This window comes from Cherax quadricarinatus, chromosome 4 (assembly GCF_038502225.1).
Source record: "Cherax quadricarinatus isolate ZL_2023a chromosome 4, ASM3850222v1, whole genome shotgun sequence".
NCBI classification, from domain to species: Eukaryota; Metazoa; Arthropoda; class Malacostraca; order Decapoda; family Parastacidae; genus Cherax; species Cherax quadricarinatus.
Genome location: NC_091295.1, coordinates 42688195 through 42705591, shown reverse-complemented (window position 1 = coordinate 42705591; position 17397 = coordinate 42688195).

Here is a 17397-nt window from a genome sequence, read left to right as displayed (position 1 = left end):
AAAGGCAGATCGTCACACGTTTAACACATACATGCATATATACAGACTGACAGATAGAATTAGACTCTCTCATACATATATAGAAAGAAATAGACCGTACATCGACAGGTATATGCATATATACTAACAAAAGCAAAGTCGGAAGTTGATGCACAAAATAAAATAATGGCCATGCACACGGACATTCCTGCAGACATGTGCATTATTATAATCATGGGGGAGCGCTAAACCCATAGGATTATACAGCGAATGTGGGGGGGGGGTATGTAAGGCATTCAGGCTCAATTCAAGGAACTGGAACACAGACCCAATTCCCTAAATCAAGAGCCCCTCACCAGCATCAAGGAACCTCCTTTGAGGGGCAGATATGTGCAGAGAGTGATACAGAAAGACGATGTTATTGGATATTTATATAGGATGATGTAACTATATATAAATCCAATTTTTGGGATTTATATAATCGATTAAAAACATAAAAAGGTAAAATAAAAAAAGTGTCCGGACTATCAAGTGTAATAAATTATTTTAATTAACTTCGTGGGTATTAATTTACTTGGTTGTGAATTTATTCCAGGATAAATTTTTAATTACGTATCTGAATTCCAGTGCATTGGGACTTATTTAATTTGTGTATTAATTAAGGTTGAGAGTTTTCAAGTGTTCAAGATGTTCATGTTATGTTCACTACACTTCTGTTCACTACATGGAGAGAGAGAGAGAGAGAGAGAGAGAGAGAGAGAGAGAGAGAGAGAGAGAGAGAGAGGGAGAGAGAGAGAGAGAGAGAGAGAGAGAGAGAGAGAGAGAGAGAGAGAGAGAGAGAGAGAGAGAGAGAGAGAGAGAGAGAGAATTGCACTGTATTTACTGCCAAGATGCAAATCCCTAATCCAGTAAGGGAACCTCCTTTGTTAGCCACAAGAACTGTGTCAAAGTTGTCAAAGGTGACAATAAGGTAAGATGAAGTATATCTCCTTAAATCCCTCGACCAAGAAAAGGCTTCGGGCCCAGATAAGGTGAGCCCAAGATTGCAGAGTAGATGTGTTCACCATCTAGATCACCTCTAACTTGCGTCTATCAGCACTGTCTAGCACTTTTTAAACGGCTTTCTCTGTGGAAAGAGACAAATGTTAGTCCCTGTTCACAAAAAAAGAAGCAAAGTGTAAATCAGCAACTGCAAACCAGTGTCACTCCTGTCAGTGGCAGATTTTTTTTAGATAATCTCACGGTAAATGACAGCGTTTTTAGACGGTCACACTGAAGTGTGAGGTAGTCATAATGGCTGATCTGCTGTTAAACTTCTCTATGCGGTACCAGTCGCTGGATGAATTCAAGATCAGCTGTGTAGTAGCAACCGGACATTGCTGGCACTTTCGACCGAGTATGGCATCAGGGACTCTTCACTAATCTACAGGTACTAGGAATCTCTGGCTCTGCGCTATGCCTCCATAGTGATTTTTTTCAAGATAGATCTCAATGGGACAGAGTCAACGAGACACTCAATCAATGCCAGTGTTTCACTGGAGAAAGGACTAGGGCCCGTGTTATGGAATGTCTATTTCAATGACCTTCACGTCATCCTAGAATCCCTTGCCAATGCAAACGAGTGCACTCTGACATTTACTTATCCATGAGAAGAAATGCCAGCTGCTCTCAATTACATCACTCACCAGCTTACAGCTATACCAGCCTGGAAAAAAAACGATGGCAGATTACATTTGCTTCTATAAAAACACAAATGATAATGGACACTAGGCGCCATGATGGTAATGCTGGGGCAGAGGTAAGAATGAATGAGGGACTGTTGGAACCCGGTGACGAGGTTGCCATCTAGATGTGAAATTTGATTCCAAACAGTCTATGAAGATCCACATAGGAAATCTTGCAAGCAAGGCAGTCAAGACACTAACAGCACCGAGGAGCATCTCGTACCTGCTTGATAATGAAGCTGCAGAGCTGACCTTGGGTTGTGTTGGTGCCAATTGTATTGAACAAGTATCCTTTTGAATATGAAAAAAAAGTACATATATGGTACGTACACGCATGCGCATATGTATACGCTGTATATCTACACATGCACACATGTATTCACATGTGCATATATATTACAGCTAATATAACATGTTTAAGCTATGATGGCAGCTTCAAAAGAGCCCTCCGAGGATTTTCTTTCTCACCTGTCCAATCTGAAGCCATTCAGGTATTCTGTCCGCAAGAAATCCTGATTAAAAGTTTCGGAGCGCGTAGCACAAAGCGGTGGTGGTGGTGGTGGTGGTGGTGGTGGTGGTGGTGGTGGTGGTGGTGGTGGTGGTGGTGGTGGTGGTGGTGGTGGTGGTGGTGGTGGTGGCGGCGGTGGCGGTGGCGGTGGCGGTGGCGGTGGGGGTGGCGGCGGTGGCGGTGGCGGTGGCGGTGGCGGCGGCGGTGGCGGTGGCGGTGGCGGTGGCGGTGGCGGCGGCGGCGGCGGTGGTGGTGATGTTGCTAGCGAGTGAAGGAATTACCAGGGTCATCTGAAAGCCAAAAGGAACTGCTGTTCGCCTATTCAGATATACGACGTGAATGATGACGGCAAGTAGTGAAGACGATACACCTGAATACCCGAGAGAGGAAGGGAAGAAGAATAGCAATGACAAGAAGAATCAGATAGCAGATGGAAGACCAACCCTTTCTGGCAGTAGCGTCAGTCGATAAGTTCTGGTGTCAACAGGTTTTAATAAATCTAAAGATTACCATCTCTGATTATATAATATATATATATATATATATATATATATATATATATATATATATATATATATATATATATATATATATATATATATATATATATATATCACACATAATATTCCGCTAGTTCCTAGGTGCAGGTATTTGGAAAAAAAAGTTTGCGATTGGCTTTTTGATGTCAGGAGGTAAAAGAAACTTCAAAAGGAAGGTGGTAGTAATTTTTTCCCCTTATTTCTCTCTTCTCCCCGGCAGTAAATAGCATGATATCTAACAATTGTGAAGACACTTTGTAGAACATATCTTTAATTAGGACGATGTTTCGTTAAGTTATAAAAGCTTGTTCTGCTGCACCTTTCGTTCACTTAGTTTTGTGACTTGACAGTTTTCCAGGAGGGACTGAAACGTCGTCATAAAGCGGGTTGTACATGAATTGTTTCTGTCAGATTTCCTGTGCTACTGTGGTGATGAGGACAGAGTTGACTAGGACGACCGTATCGTAAATGTCATAGAGTCGGAAAGGAGCCCTAGTCAATACAGATGTTCATTATATTTTCCGATAGCCAACTAGGTGAGGTGGAGGCAAGTAGTCGGCCAGAATAACCAAATCGTAACTCAAACAAATGATTGGGTAGGAACTCTGGTCAAGAAACAGACACATTGAGAGTCTTGTGATTCAACCATCCCCTCGTGGTACGAAAACTGGAGATACTCGATTCCGGTCATAAAGGCTGAGAAAATAAATGTTACCAGAGGACACACAGGTTATGGCACAGAGATATATGAGTAGCCAGATTAAACCAGAGCCAATGCAGGTAACTTAGTACAATGAGCAATCCCGAGGACTACTTACTGGGAGAAGAGACAGGAGTAATGACATTACTGGATTACCCTGGATTCTAGATAAACACCAGTAGTTCTTCCTTGGGATGGTAGGGGTGCTGTCAAGAAAACCCCGAGTAGTTTGACGGATAACTACTCGTTTACCCATAAAATTTGTACTATTTGTTCTTATTCCTCCCATATGTATGTGTGTACAATTTTGCAGATGTACGTGTATTTGAAATTTATGTATGCATGTACTGATGCATACTTGTCCATGTATATGCATACATACACATATCCGTCTCACTGATATCACGATCACCACCTCACCATCACCATATATACATACAAGAGTCTATAACAATAATACAAGTCGGTCACTCGGCAAGACCTGTTGACATCCTGTAGAGTTGTGGAATGAAAAGAAAAAATTATCACCATTCATTGTCTTAAATTTTATTTTCACTTTGTCAGGTTATTTGTTCATTTTATTTTACGAAAACCATGAATGGACACACAGCAGACCATAGCTATGTAAAAAAAATATAGTTTAATATTTAATGTTCGCTAAATGTTTAACAAAGTTAACATCTAAATGGCTAAGCTGTTTGTTTAAACCTTCTAAAAAGTCTAATTGTTCAGGTTGATGGACCATTTTCATAGTGGTCCAGAAAGGTAGGTATGACGCTCCAAAATTTTCGTAATATATTAGCTTATTAGAAGTTGCAAAGAGTATTGTAACACTGATTCAGCTTCTAAATAACACACACTAACTGGGAAGGTTTGAACCTGAGAGGAGGAAGCATTCTCCAGTTAGCCAGAGATTAAAAAATTTTCATTAACTGTATTTACATATTTGCAAATAAATTCATCAGCGATGAAGATTTGAAGCCTCGCAGATTAGGTATTATTTAATGAATGGAAATGAGTGACAATTTAATAAAATAGATGAAATGGGACTTATGCAGCCCGATAACAAGGTCAAGCATAAGTGCAAGAAAGAACAACACAGATTTCAACAATTCCAAGTTTTTTCCCTAAAATTCTCTAGCATAGTGAAAAATTCTCCTACGTAAGATGCAGCAGCAATTAAATACTGAAGCAACTACTCACCTGAATTCCACTCTACGACGTCGTTAATTAGGAAACTACCGCAGAGAGTTTTGGAAGTCATTGGAACCATTGTACAATACTGGGAATAGGTTCTACAGCTCTGGCCATAGGGCACCTCCTCACTGCCACTTGTTCCAAGAATTTTGCTCTAGTTACCGTACACCAAAAGATGAAAATCTGAAGCAGATCGGATGAGGCATTCCCGTGTTATGAACGAAATAATAAAAATGAATCTCTAAAGAAAAAAAAAATAATCTGGCAGTAACATGAAAGTACCCCTTTGGCATGCCTAATAAATTTAAGAGAAAGAATAAACAACAACACAAAAATAACAGTCTCCTACGTGCGGGTTATTTGTGTATAAATTTAATAGAGGACCAGATTAAGAATGAGCATTCTAAACGAGTGAAAAAAATAATTTGAAGAGAACACTTGAATAGGCCTGAGTGTTCATCATGGGTGAACAATATTCTCCCGTCATCTGTCTGCCCGTGCGTGCGGGCCATAGTTCTCCAGAGTTGACTTAGTGCTGTCGTAAATTTCTTGGGCCTGAAAAAAAGTGAGCATAAAGCAAGGATGTTTATGTACCGTAGTGGTGATGCAGGGTTAGTGGAGTTAATCTGGTAGTGTGTATGTGGTGAGAGAGAGAGAGAGAGAGAGAGAGAGAGAGAGAGAGAGAGAGAGAGAGAGAGAGAGAGAGAGAGAGAGAGAGACAGAGAGAGAGAGAGAGAGAGCGAGAGAGAGAGAGACAGACAGACAGACAGAGAGAGAGAGAGAATGTTTGCCACTTTAATTACATCAAATAAATTACGCCAGCCTGGTTTAAAAAACAAATGAGGTGAATGGAAAAATCAAGTATACGAAATTTGAGAGGTGGTTAAGAAAAACATATATATTGCTTTGAGGATTTTTTTTTTATGTTTCGTAAAGCTGCATCTGTCTTTACTTCCTTCCCTCCACCACACTCTGTACTTCCTTCCCTCCACCACACTCTGTACTTCCTTCCCTCCACCACACTCTGTACTTCCTTCCTTCCACCACACTCTGTACTTCCTTCCCTCCACCACACTCTGTACTTCCTTCCTTCCACCACACTCTGTACTTCCTTCCCTCCACCACACTCTGTACTTCCTTCCCTCCACCACACTCTGTACTTCCTTCCCTCCACCACACTCTGTACTTCCTTCCCTCCACCACACTCTGTACTTCCTACCCTCCAACACACTCTGTACTTCCTACCCTCCAACACACTCTGTACTTCCTTCCCTCCACCACACTCTGTACTTCCTACCCTCCAACACACTCTGTACTTCCTTCCCTCCACCACACTCTGTACTTCCTACCCTCCAACACACTCTGTACTTCCTTCCCTCCACCACACTCTGTACTTCCTACCCTCCACCACACTCTGTACTTCCTTCCCTCCACCACACTCTGTACTTCCTACCCTCCAACACACTCTGTACTTCCTTCCCTCCACCACACTCTGTACTTCCTACCCTACAACACACTCTGTACTTCCTTCCCTCCACCACACTCTGTACTTCCTACCCTCCAACACACTCTGTACTTCCTTCCCTCCACCACACTCTGTACTTCCTTCCCTCCACCACACTCTGTACTTTCTTCCCTCCACCACACTCTGTACTTCCTTCTCTCCACCACACTCTGTACTTCCTTCCCTCCACCACACTCTGTACTTCCTTCCCTCCACCACACACTGTACTTCCTTCCCTCCACCACACACTGTACTTCCTTCCCTACACCACACACTGTACTTCCTTCCCTACACCACACACTGTACTTCCTTCCCTCCACCACACACTGTACTTCCTTCCCTACACACCACTCTACACACCACACACTGTACTTCCTTCCCTACACCACACACTGTACTTCCTTCCCTACACCACACACTGTACTTCCTTCCCTACACCACACACTGTACTTCCTTCCCTACACCACACACTGTACTTCCTTCCCTCCACCACACACTGTACTTCCTTCCCTACACCACACTCTGTACTTCCTTCCCTCCACCACACAATGTACTTCCTTCCCTCCACCACACTCTGTACTTCCCTCCACCCGTTATTCCCAGAGGAATTAAGAGAAGGAAGATAAATTGTGATAAAGTGAGTGAAACTGGTAGAGAAATTAGCGAGGATTTGACGTGATGGATACATGGATACACACCTGGTGGCCTGGTGGTTAACGCTCTCGCTTCACACGGTGAGGGCCTGGGTTCGATTCCCAGCCAGAGTAGAAACATTGGGCGTGTTTCTTTCCACCTGTTGTCTATGTTCCCCATCAGTAAAATGGGTACCTGGGTGTTAGTCGACTGGTGTGGGTCGCATCCTGGGACACTGACCTAAGGAGGCCTGGTCACAGACCGGGCCGCGGGGGCGTTGACCCCCGGAACTCTCTCCAGATAAACATCACTTTTTTCACTAGGTTTTTCCCCCCTCACCTCTTTCTCTCATTCCTTTCAATGCTTTCTCTCACTTTCACGCAGTGCTGCTGCCTCTGAGAGTTTCGCTGATTTTTCTACTGTTCCTCCTACGGTGTGTGTGTACTTTCTTGTTTGTGGTTGCAGGGGTCCGGTCATAGCTCCTGGCCCCGCCTCTTCACTGGCGGCTACTAGGTCACTCTTCCTGTTCCAGGAGCTTTATAATACCTCTTATTAAAGCTATGTATGGATCCTGCCTTCACTACATCACTTCCCAGACTATTCCACTTCCTGACAACTCTGTGACTGAAGAAATACTTCCTAACATCCTTGTGATTCATCTGTGTGTGTGTGCGCCACCCCCGGTGGTGACACCTGTGCTCTGTGGGAAGCATTTGTCAGCACCAGTGCTCTGAGGAGGTGCACCTCTGCTAACACCTGTGTCAGCACCTGGGCCGAGAAGTAGGTGCACCCCTGCTAACACTTGTGTCAACACCTGGTCTCTCTGAGAAGTAGATGCACCTCTTAACACCTCTGGCTTCTCGCGAGGTAATAGTTCAAGATAAAGCTTGAGTATTTGCTAAATAAGCTCAATTAAGCATCAAGCTCAATCATCCTTACAACATTAACAAGCTAATTATTTTCATTATGCCTTTGTATTTATTATCATCGTCACCTCTTTGTTCTGACTCTTTCCTTATCACTGTCTCAGCAGAATTTCCACCTCTATTCCCCTCCTTTGAAATTTAACAAAGTAATTGAATTCCGTTTTGCATATAAATTGTCCTTGTGGTGTGGACAGTGTCTTTAGGGCGCCTCCACCTGTCTTGGAGGAACACTCAATTTGGATTGATGGAACAACCTGGGTTGGTGGAATAACCTGGCTTGGTGGAACAAATTGGGTGAGTGGAACAACACCCTGGGTTGGTGGAACAACTTGGGTGGGGTGGAACAACGTGACAAACTGTCACACCTGACAGTAAACAAACAGTTCTGGGGGATATCGGCTGCTGCTTGGAGCAAATTTGTGAATTTGTCATCAAACTGCTTCAGTGTCTGTGTTGGTGATGGATGGTGTTGTGGTTGTGTGGTGGTGGTGGTGGTGTGGTGGTGGTGGTTGTGTGGTGGTGGTGGTGGTTGTGTGGTGGTGTGGTGGTGGTGGTGTGGTGGTGGTGGTGGTTGTGTGGTGGTGTGGTGGTTGTGTGGTGGTGGTGGTGTGGTGGTGGTGGTGGTGGTGTGGTGTGGTGGGGGGGTGGTGTGGTGGTGGTGTGGTGGTGTAGTGATGGTGGTGGTGTGGTGGTGGTGTAGTGATGGTGGTGGTGGTGTGGTGGTGGTGTGGTGGTGGTGTAGTGATGGTGGTGGTGGTGTGGTGGTGGTGGTGTGGTGGTGGTGGTGTGGTGGTGGGGTGGTGGTGGTGGTGGTGGTACTGATGGTGGTGGTGGTGGTGGTGGTGGTGTGGTGGTGGTGGTGTGGTGGTGGTGGTGTGGTGGTGGTGGTGGTGTGGTGGTGGTGGTGTGGTGGTGGTGGTGTGGTGGTGGTGGTGTGGTGGTGGTGGGGTGGTGGTGGTGGTGTGGTGGTGGTGGGGGGGTGGTGGTTGTGTGGTGGTGTGGTGGTGGTGGAGGTGGTTGTGGTGGTTGTGGTGGTGGTGGTGGTGGTGTGGTGGTGGTGGTGGTGGTGGTTGTGTGGTGGTGGTGGTGGTGTGGTGGTGGTGGTTGTGTGGTGGTGGTGTGGTGGTGGTGTGGTGGTGGTGTGGTGGTGGTGGTGTGGTGGTGGTGGTGGTTGTGTGGTGGTGGTGTGGTGGTTGTGTGGTGGTGGTGGTTGTGTGGTGGTGGTGGTGGTTGTGTGGTGGTGGTGTGGTGGTGGTGGTGGTTGTGTGGTGGTGGTGTGGTGGTGGTGTGGTGGTGGTGTGGTGGTGGTGGTGGTGGTTGTGTGGTGGTGGTGGTTGTGTGGTGGTGGTGGTGGTGTGGTGGTGGTGGTGTGGTGGTGGTGGTGGTTGTGTGGTGGTGGTGGTTGTGTGGTGGTGGTGGTGGTGGTGGTGGTGGTTGTGTGGTGGTGGTGGTTGTGTGGTGGTGGTGTGGTGGTGGTGGTGGTGGTTGTGTGGTGGTGGTGGTGGTTGTGTGGTGGTGGTGTGGTGGTGGTGGTGGTGGTGGTGGTGGTGGTTGTGTGGTGGTGGTGGTGGTGTGGTGGTGGTGTTGTGGTTGTGTGGTGGTTGTGTGGTGGTGGTGGTGGTGGTGGTGGTGGTTGTGTGGTGGTGGTGGTGGTGGTGGTGGTTGTGGTTGTGTGGTGGTGGTTGTGTGGTGGTGGTGGTGGTGGTTGTGTGGTGGTGGTGGATGTGTGGTGGTGGTGGTTGTGGTTGTGTGGTGGTGGTGGTGGTTGTGTGGTGGTGGTGGGGGTTGTGTGGTGGTGGTGGTGGTGTGGTGGTGGTGGTGTTGTGGTGGTGGTGGTGGTGGTGGTGGTGGTGGTGGTGGTGGTGTTGTGGTGGTGGTGGTGGTGTGGTGGTGGTGGTTGTGTGGTGGTGGTGGTGGTGGTGGTGGTTGTGGTGGTGGTGGTGGTGGATGTGTGGTGGTGGGTGTGTGGTGGTGGTGGTGGATGTGTGGTGGTGGGTGTGTGGTGGTGGTGGTGGATGTGTGGTGGTGGTGGATGTGTGGTGGATGTGTGGTGGTGGTGGTGGATGTGTGGTGGTGGTGGATGTGTGGTGGTGGTGGGTGTGTGGTGGTGGTGGTGGGTGTGTGGTGGTGGTGGTGGTGGTGTGGTGGTGGTGGTTGTGTGGTGGTGGTGGTTGTGTGGTGGTGGTGGTGTGGTGGTGGTGGTGTGGTGGTGGTGGTGGTGGTTGTGTGGTGGTGGTGGTGGTGGTGGTGGTGGTGGTGGTTGTGTGGTGGTGGTGGTTGTGTGTTGGTGGTGGTGGTGGTTGTGTGGTGATGGTGGTGGTTGTGTGGTGGTGGTGGTGGTGGTGGTGGTGGTTGTGTGGTGGTGGTGGTGGTGGTTGTGTGGTGGTGGTGTGGTGGTGGTGGTGGTGGTGGTTGTGTGGTGGTGGTGGTGGTTGTGTGGTGGTGGTGGTGGTTGTGTGGTGGTGGTGGATGTGTGGTGGTGGTGGTGTGGTGGTGGTGGTGGTGGTTGTGTGGTGGTGGTGGTTGTGTGGTGGTGTGGTGGTGGTTGTGTGGTGGTGGTGGTTGTGTGGTGGTGGTGGTTGTGTGGTGGTGGTGGTGGTTGTGTGGTGGTGGTGGTTGTGTGGTGGTGGTGGTGTGGTGGTGGTGGTGGTTGTGTGGTGGTGGTGGTTGTGTGGTGGTGATGGATGTGTGGTGGTGGTGGTTGTGTGGTGGTGGTGGATGTGTGGTGGTGGTGGTTGTGTGGTGGCGGTGGTGGTTGTGTGGTGGTGGTGGTTGTGGAGAAATTTTCTCCAGGAGGGGGGTATCAGCCCCCTTCAGCCCCTTCAGCCCCTTTCAGCCCTGAGGGGCCCAGACCTCTCAGAAGGGGCAAGCGTCTTGTTTACTGCTACAGTGAGTAATTGATCACAGATGCCGTACGAGTATGCGACCTGTGGTCAACCGACCATTCCTCCTTGCAGTCCAGTGTTGCAGAGTGTATTTTAATAAGAGACAGTACATCTCTTACTTTAGCAGGACAATTAAGGAAAATCCTGCTCCCACTTTGTTACCATAGTAAAGATAGTGGACATTGTTGTCTATGCTTAAGACAGCAAGAATCAAACCTTCTGCTTTGCTTCATCGAGGAAGTGGCAAGGAAGCAAAAAGTACTAGGTCAGCTTTTTTTTGTGCAAGGGGCAGTGACGGCATGGGGCGCTGTGGCGTCTTCAGATTACATGGCTTTCAGACAAATGAAAGCACAAATACATGAGCTCAGGAAGAATCCAGAGCTACTGACTGTCTATGATAATATCATACAAGAACAGTTGGACAATAAATTCATTGAGGAAATAGTCGAAGACAAGTTGAAGACAGACGCTCATTATCTCCCGCACCATGGAGTCAGAAAAGATTCTGAAACCACTCCACTACGTGTTGTATATAATTGCAGCGCACGTGCAAATCAAGATGTAGCAAGTCTTAATGACTGTCTGATGACCGGACCCTCACTAACTGAGAAGCTTGGAGACGTGCTTATGAAATTTCGCACAAACCCATATGCCTACACGGCTGATATTTCCAAAGCTTTCTTAAGAGTAGGACTACAAGAAATAGATAGAGATTATATTCGATTCTTGTGGCCTGAAAATCCACATGATTCTCAAAGTCCTGTGAAAACTTATCGTTTCAAATCAATATTATTTGGTGCAACATCCTCTCCATTCTTACTAGAAGCTACTCTAAACACACATTTGAAGAAATCTGAAAGTCCCTTCAAAGAAATCTTAAAGAAAAGTTTCTATGTGGACAATCTTCAAGGTACTGTGAATAAAGAGGAGGATTTGAAATCCTTATACAGAGAAGCTAACAAGGAGATGAAAGAAGCAAATATGCCTCTAAGGGTGTGGAATACAAATTCAAAGCAATTAAGGGAACTTAACAAAGAAGATTTCGTTGAAACTGAAATTCCTGATTGCAACAATGTGCTGGGACTAAATTGGAACACACAGGAAGATACTTTGAGTCTCAAAAGGATAAACAATAAATCATGCAGTACACTCACTAAACGTAGTTTACTGTCAGAGGTATCACAATGTTTTGATCCTCTAGGACTCGTCTCACCAATTACCATAAAGGGTAAAATGCTTATGCAAGATGCATGGAAGCTCAAAATTGGATGGGATGAGAACTTGCCTCTAGAAATGAGTCAAGCATGGGATGAAATATCCAGGGAGTTTAAGCAACTTCATCAAATTAAATTTCCCAGACAAATAGGACAAGAGGGAAACAAGTACACATTACATGTGTTCTGTGATGCGTCAACCAGAGGTTATGGCGCTGTAGCTTACATGAGTAATGCTGAAGGAAGTACACTAATTACTTCAAAGGCCAGGGTAGCACCCTTGAAGGTCAGAACAGTACCACAATTGGAACTGACAGCATTAGCTGTCTATCTCAACAAAGTACTTGATCATCTCACTATTGAAAAAACCGTGATCTGGAGTGATAATGAAGCAGTTCTCCAGTGGTTAAGAAATAATAAGAGTAAGTTGGTCTATGTACAGAACAGAGTAGCAGAAATAAAAGAGATGCAGAGAGGTTATCACTTTCTTCACGTCTCTACCCAAGAGAATCCAGCTGACATGTTGTCACGTGGTGTCCCACTTAAGAAATTTGTGGATAATAAATTATGGCTCCACGGACCGAACTGGCTCTCTAATGAAAATAACTGGCCTCAGCAAAAAGCTCACATTATGCCAGAAGAAACAGTCTGCTTGAACACAGCAGAAACAAGTTGTGTAAATACTGCAGACACAACAGAAATAGTCATTGATGGATCTAAATACTCATCTTTGGGTAAACTCTTAAGAGTTACAGCTCTTGTCTTTAAATTCATTAAAGGAATAAAACCTGATTATGAATGTCTTGAACCCATTAAATACTGGGTGAAACTAATACAGAAAGATGTTTTCTCTACAGAATATAAATTTCTGGAAGCACAAGATAAATCCCCAAAGAAACCTGTCATGATTAATTCTTTAGGACTTTATCTCGACTCAGAAAAGATTATAAGATGTCGAGGAAGAATTCATAATTCTTCACTACCTAAAGAAGCCATACATCCAATATTGATCCCCAAGAATCATTGGCTAACAAAACTGATTGTGCAAAACGCCCACAGTAACGTGTTACATGGTGGGGTAGCTGACACACTTTGTCATATACGACAATCCTACTGGATACCTCAAGGTCGACAAAGTGTGAAAAAGCAAGTAAAGGACTGTATTACTTGTCGTCACTACGATATGCGAGTATGTCAGTATCCAGGTCCACCTCCATATCCCTCTGAAAGAGTTTGTCATATCACTCCATTTGAGGTGACAGGTGTAGATTACGCTGGACCAATAATTTTAACCAAAACAGTTGACAAAGTTCCCATCAAGGTGTACATCTGTTTGTTCACTTGTGCTACGACTAGAGCAGTACATCTAGAAGTAGCCACTGACATGTCTGCTGAAACCTTTATCAAATTATTCAGAAGGTTTGCAGCCAGAAGGGCATGTCCCAGACTGATGATTTCAGATAATGCAACGAACTTTGTTGCTGGTGCTGCTTATATAAGCAAGATCTTTGATCAACCAGAAGTACAACAGATGCTGAATCAACGCAGATGTCGTTGGAGATACATTCCTCCTAAATCTCCATGGCACGGCGGATTTTATGAAAGAATGATCGGCATTGTAAAACGTTGTTTAAGGAAGACTCTTTATCGTCAAAGAATCGATTTAGAAGAATTCCGTACAGTTGTGACTGAAATAGAAAATAGAGTCAACAACAGACCTCTAAGTTATGTTACCGATGATCTGGACAATTTAGAAGTGTTAAGTCCATCTCATTTACTCCATGGCAGAAGGCTCGAACCTGTTCCTCCCATGAATGATAAAGAAATCATAGAGGATCCTACTTATTTCGAACCTGAGCAACTCAGACGTAAATTCAAACACCTTAATAAAGTGATTGAATGTTGGGAGAAAATTTGGCGAGAAGACTATCTCACCTCATTGAGAGAACACTTCTATGGAGCTGGTGTTCCTGAAAATCATAAGTCCTTAAGACCGGGTGACATAGTGATTATCGACAATGATGGTCCGAGGTCCCAATGGCCACTTGGAAAAATTGTGACCATATATCCTGATGCAAATGGAATCATCAGGACAGTTGATGTTTTGAGCAAAGGTGTAGTGAATAAGCGGACAATAAATAAACTAGTGCCGTTAGAATTACACAGTGTTGAAAACAAAATTAGTGATTCTCCAGAAACCACACAGACTAAAGCTGTTCAGAAAAGACAAGCAGCAGTGGTGGCGAGTGAGAAAATCAAATTAATGTTAAGTGATGAATAGTTCACCTGCAGTGAACCTCCGCCGCCCCCCAGTGTGGAGAAATTTTCTCCAGGAGGGGGGTATCAGCCCCCTTCAGCCCCTTTCAGCCCTGAGGGGCCCAGACCTCTCAGAAGGGGCAAGCGTCTTGTTTACTGCTACAGTGAGTAATTGATCACAGATGCCGTACGAGTATGCGACCTGTGGTCAACCGACCATTGCTCCTTGCAGTCCAGTGTTGCAGAGTGTATTTTAATAAGAGACAGTACATCTCTTACTTTAGCAGGACAATTAAGGAAAATCCTGCTCCCACTTTGTTACCATAGTAAAGATAGTGGACATTGTTGTCTATGCTTAAGACAGCAAGAATCAAACCTTCTGCTTTGCTTCATCGAGGAAGTGGCAAGGAAGCAAAACGTACTAGGTCAGCTTTTTTTGTGCAAGGGGCAGTGACGGCATGGGGCGCTGTGGCGTCTTCAGATTACTTTTGACTCTACTGAGAGTGACACTGACGCCAGGATAACCAACAAAGAACAACGATGTGTGCGTTAGTGTGAACAAAGTGTCTCATAAAACACAATAAACACTTAAGAGAAGTGTGATCAGCTTCTTCAGTGATAACATTGTGAACAATAAAGACAAATCTTGTGGAACATAGTGTACCAGTGTGCGTTTCCTAGACAATGGAAGACGTGGACATCCGAGGACACTTCAGCTTCTATCAAGACACCGATACCTGTCGAAGGTGTGAAGAGCACCATAGCTCACGCTACAAGAGCAAGGTATGTTACGAATTTCTTGTAGAACGGGGGACTGCGCAGTTCTTGAGTCGCAAGGAGTTTGTAATCAACCTATAGTCGGCAGTAAGGTGTGGACTTTTGAGTCCAAACAAGTAAGTTGTCACCCATCAGTGAATGAAATGCTGACCTAACACCCCCTAGGGGTAATTTATAATCTTACAAATTATATTTCTTGACAGCCCGTTGTGAGATGGTTTCGACAGCTTTTAGACCTCGTCTGCAAGGGCGGCTGTGCAGGCGATGAGTTGTCTTTAAGTTAAGTGTTCACTGTTTAAACTTAGCTGGTAATGCCATTTCTCAACAGTGGTTGTGTGGTGGTGGTGGTTGTGTGGTGGCGGTGGTGGTCGTGTGGTGGTGGTGGTGGTGGTTGTGATGTGGTGGTGGTTGTGTGGTGGTGGTGGTGGTGTGGTGGTGGTGGTTGTGTGGTGGTGGTGGTGGCGGCGGCTGTGTGGTGGTGGTGGTTGGTGTTGTGGTTGTGTGGTGGTGGTGGTGGTTGTGTGGTGGTGGTGGTGGCTGTGTGGTGGTGATGGTTGGTGTTGTGGTTGTGTGGTGGTGATGGTTGGTGTTGTGGTTGTGTGGTGGTGGTGGTTGTGTGGTGGTGGTGGTTGTGTAGTGGTGGTGGTTGTGTGGTGGTGGTGGTTGTGTGGTGGTGGTGGTTGTGTGGTGGTTGTGGTGGCTGTGTGGTGGTGGTGGTGGTTGTGTGGTGGTGGTTGTGTGGTGGTGGTGGATGTGTGGTGGTGGTGGATGTGTGGTGGTGGTGGATGTGTGGTGGTGGTGGTTGTGTGGTGGTGGTGGTTGTGTGGTGGTGGTGGTTGTGTGGTGGTGGTGGTGGTTGTGTAGTGGTGGTGGTGGTGGTGGTTGTGTGGTGGTGGTGGTGGTGTGGTGGTTGTGTGGTGGTGGTGGTTGTGTGGTGGTGGTGGATGTGTGGTGGTGGTGGTTGTGTGGTGGTGGTGGTTGTGTGGTGGTGGTGGTTAGTGTGGTGGTGGTTAGTGTGATGGTGGTTAGTGTGGTGGTGGTTAGTGTGGTGGTGGTTAGTGTGATGGTGGTTAGTATGGTGGTGGTTAGTGTGGTGGTGGTGGTTGTGGGGTGGTGGTGGTGGTTGTGTGGTGGTGGTGGTGGTTGTGTGGTGGTGGTGGTGGTGGTGGTTGTGTGGTGGTGGTGGATGTGTGGTGGTGGTGGTGGTTGTGTGGTGGTGGTGGTGTGGTGGTTGTGTGGGTGTTGTGGTGGTGATGTGGTGGTGGTGGTTGTGTGGTGGTGGTGGTGTGGTGGTTGTGGTGGTTGTGTGGTTGTGGTGGTGGTGGTTGTGTGGTGGTGGTGGTTGTGTGGTGGTGGTGGTTGTGTGGTGGTGGTGGTTGTGTGGTGGTGGTGGTGGTTGTGTGGTGGTGGTGGTTAGTGTGGTGGTGGTTAGTGTGGTGGTGGTTAGTGTGGTGGTGGTTAGTGTGGTGGTGGTTAGTGTGGTGGTTGTTAGTGTGGTGGTGGTTAGTACTGTCAAACATGATAGTCTCAGCGTCCCTGGTCTAAGAACAAGGACGCTGAGGCTATCATGCCAGTAATCTCCGCCAGCCTCACAGAAAGCCTTACCTTCCCGTGATCTCGGAACATTATAAAAAAACACAAACACCACTAGTTGTTACCACCACAATCCTTATCTTCCAGCAAAATATAGATGTTTATTCTTTCAATTTATTATTCCCCACAGGTATCTGGAAACTGTCACGCCAAAAAAATGTATATATTGAACAGAGCTCTGAGAAAGAGTTCTGAGTGAGAAAGATTTCTGAACGGGAGCTCAGAGCAAAGAAATTCTCTGGCAGCAATTATGCTCACATTACTTTTTTAATCAATGAAACAAAATATAGAATAGAAATATATCCCGATAAAAAGAGAATCGCAATAGAAAATACTTTACCAAGGAATAAAAAAGTATCTTATATTTATTCCAGTTATTATTCACACTTTATCGTAAAAAAAAAAAACAATAGCGAATGTGAAATGACAGCCAGAGCTGACTATAAATAAATCCATATAACAAGAGGCTCCGGCCAATAGTCAGCTGTAAAATAGGGAGTTTGATGGGGGAGTGAGATAAGCTGTGCGATAACGCGGTTCTCATTAGCTGTAAATCCCTATTTGCTAATAACTAGTCACGTCGTCATTACCTTTTTCATCATTTGTGACTGACTGCCTATTATCTTCTTGAAGCTACAGAACAGCGTTACTGGTGGTGTCTCATCTTTGGTGTTTATATATATATATATATATATATATATATATATATATATATATATACATATATATATATATATATATATATATATATATATATATATAGAGAGAGAGAGAGAGAGAGAGAGAGAGAGAGAGAGATTTTGGGAGATGTTAAGTGAATGTATAGGAGCCTTTGAACCAAGTGAGAGAGTAATTGTGGTAGGGGACCTGAATGCTAAAGTAGGAGAAACTTTTAGAGAGGGTGTGGTAGGTAAGTTTGGGGTGCCAGGTGTAAATGATAATGGGAGCCCTTTGATTGAACT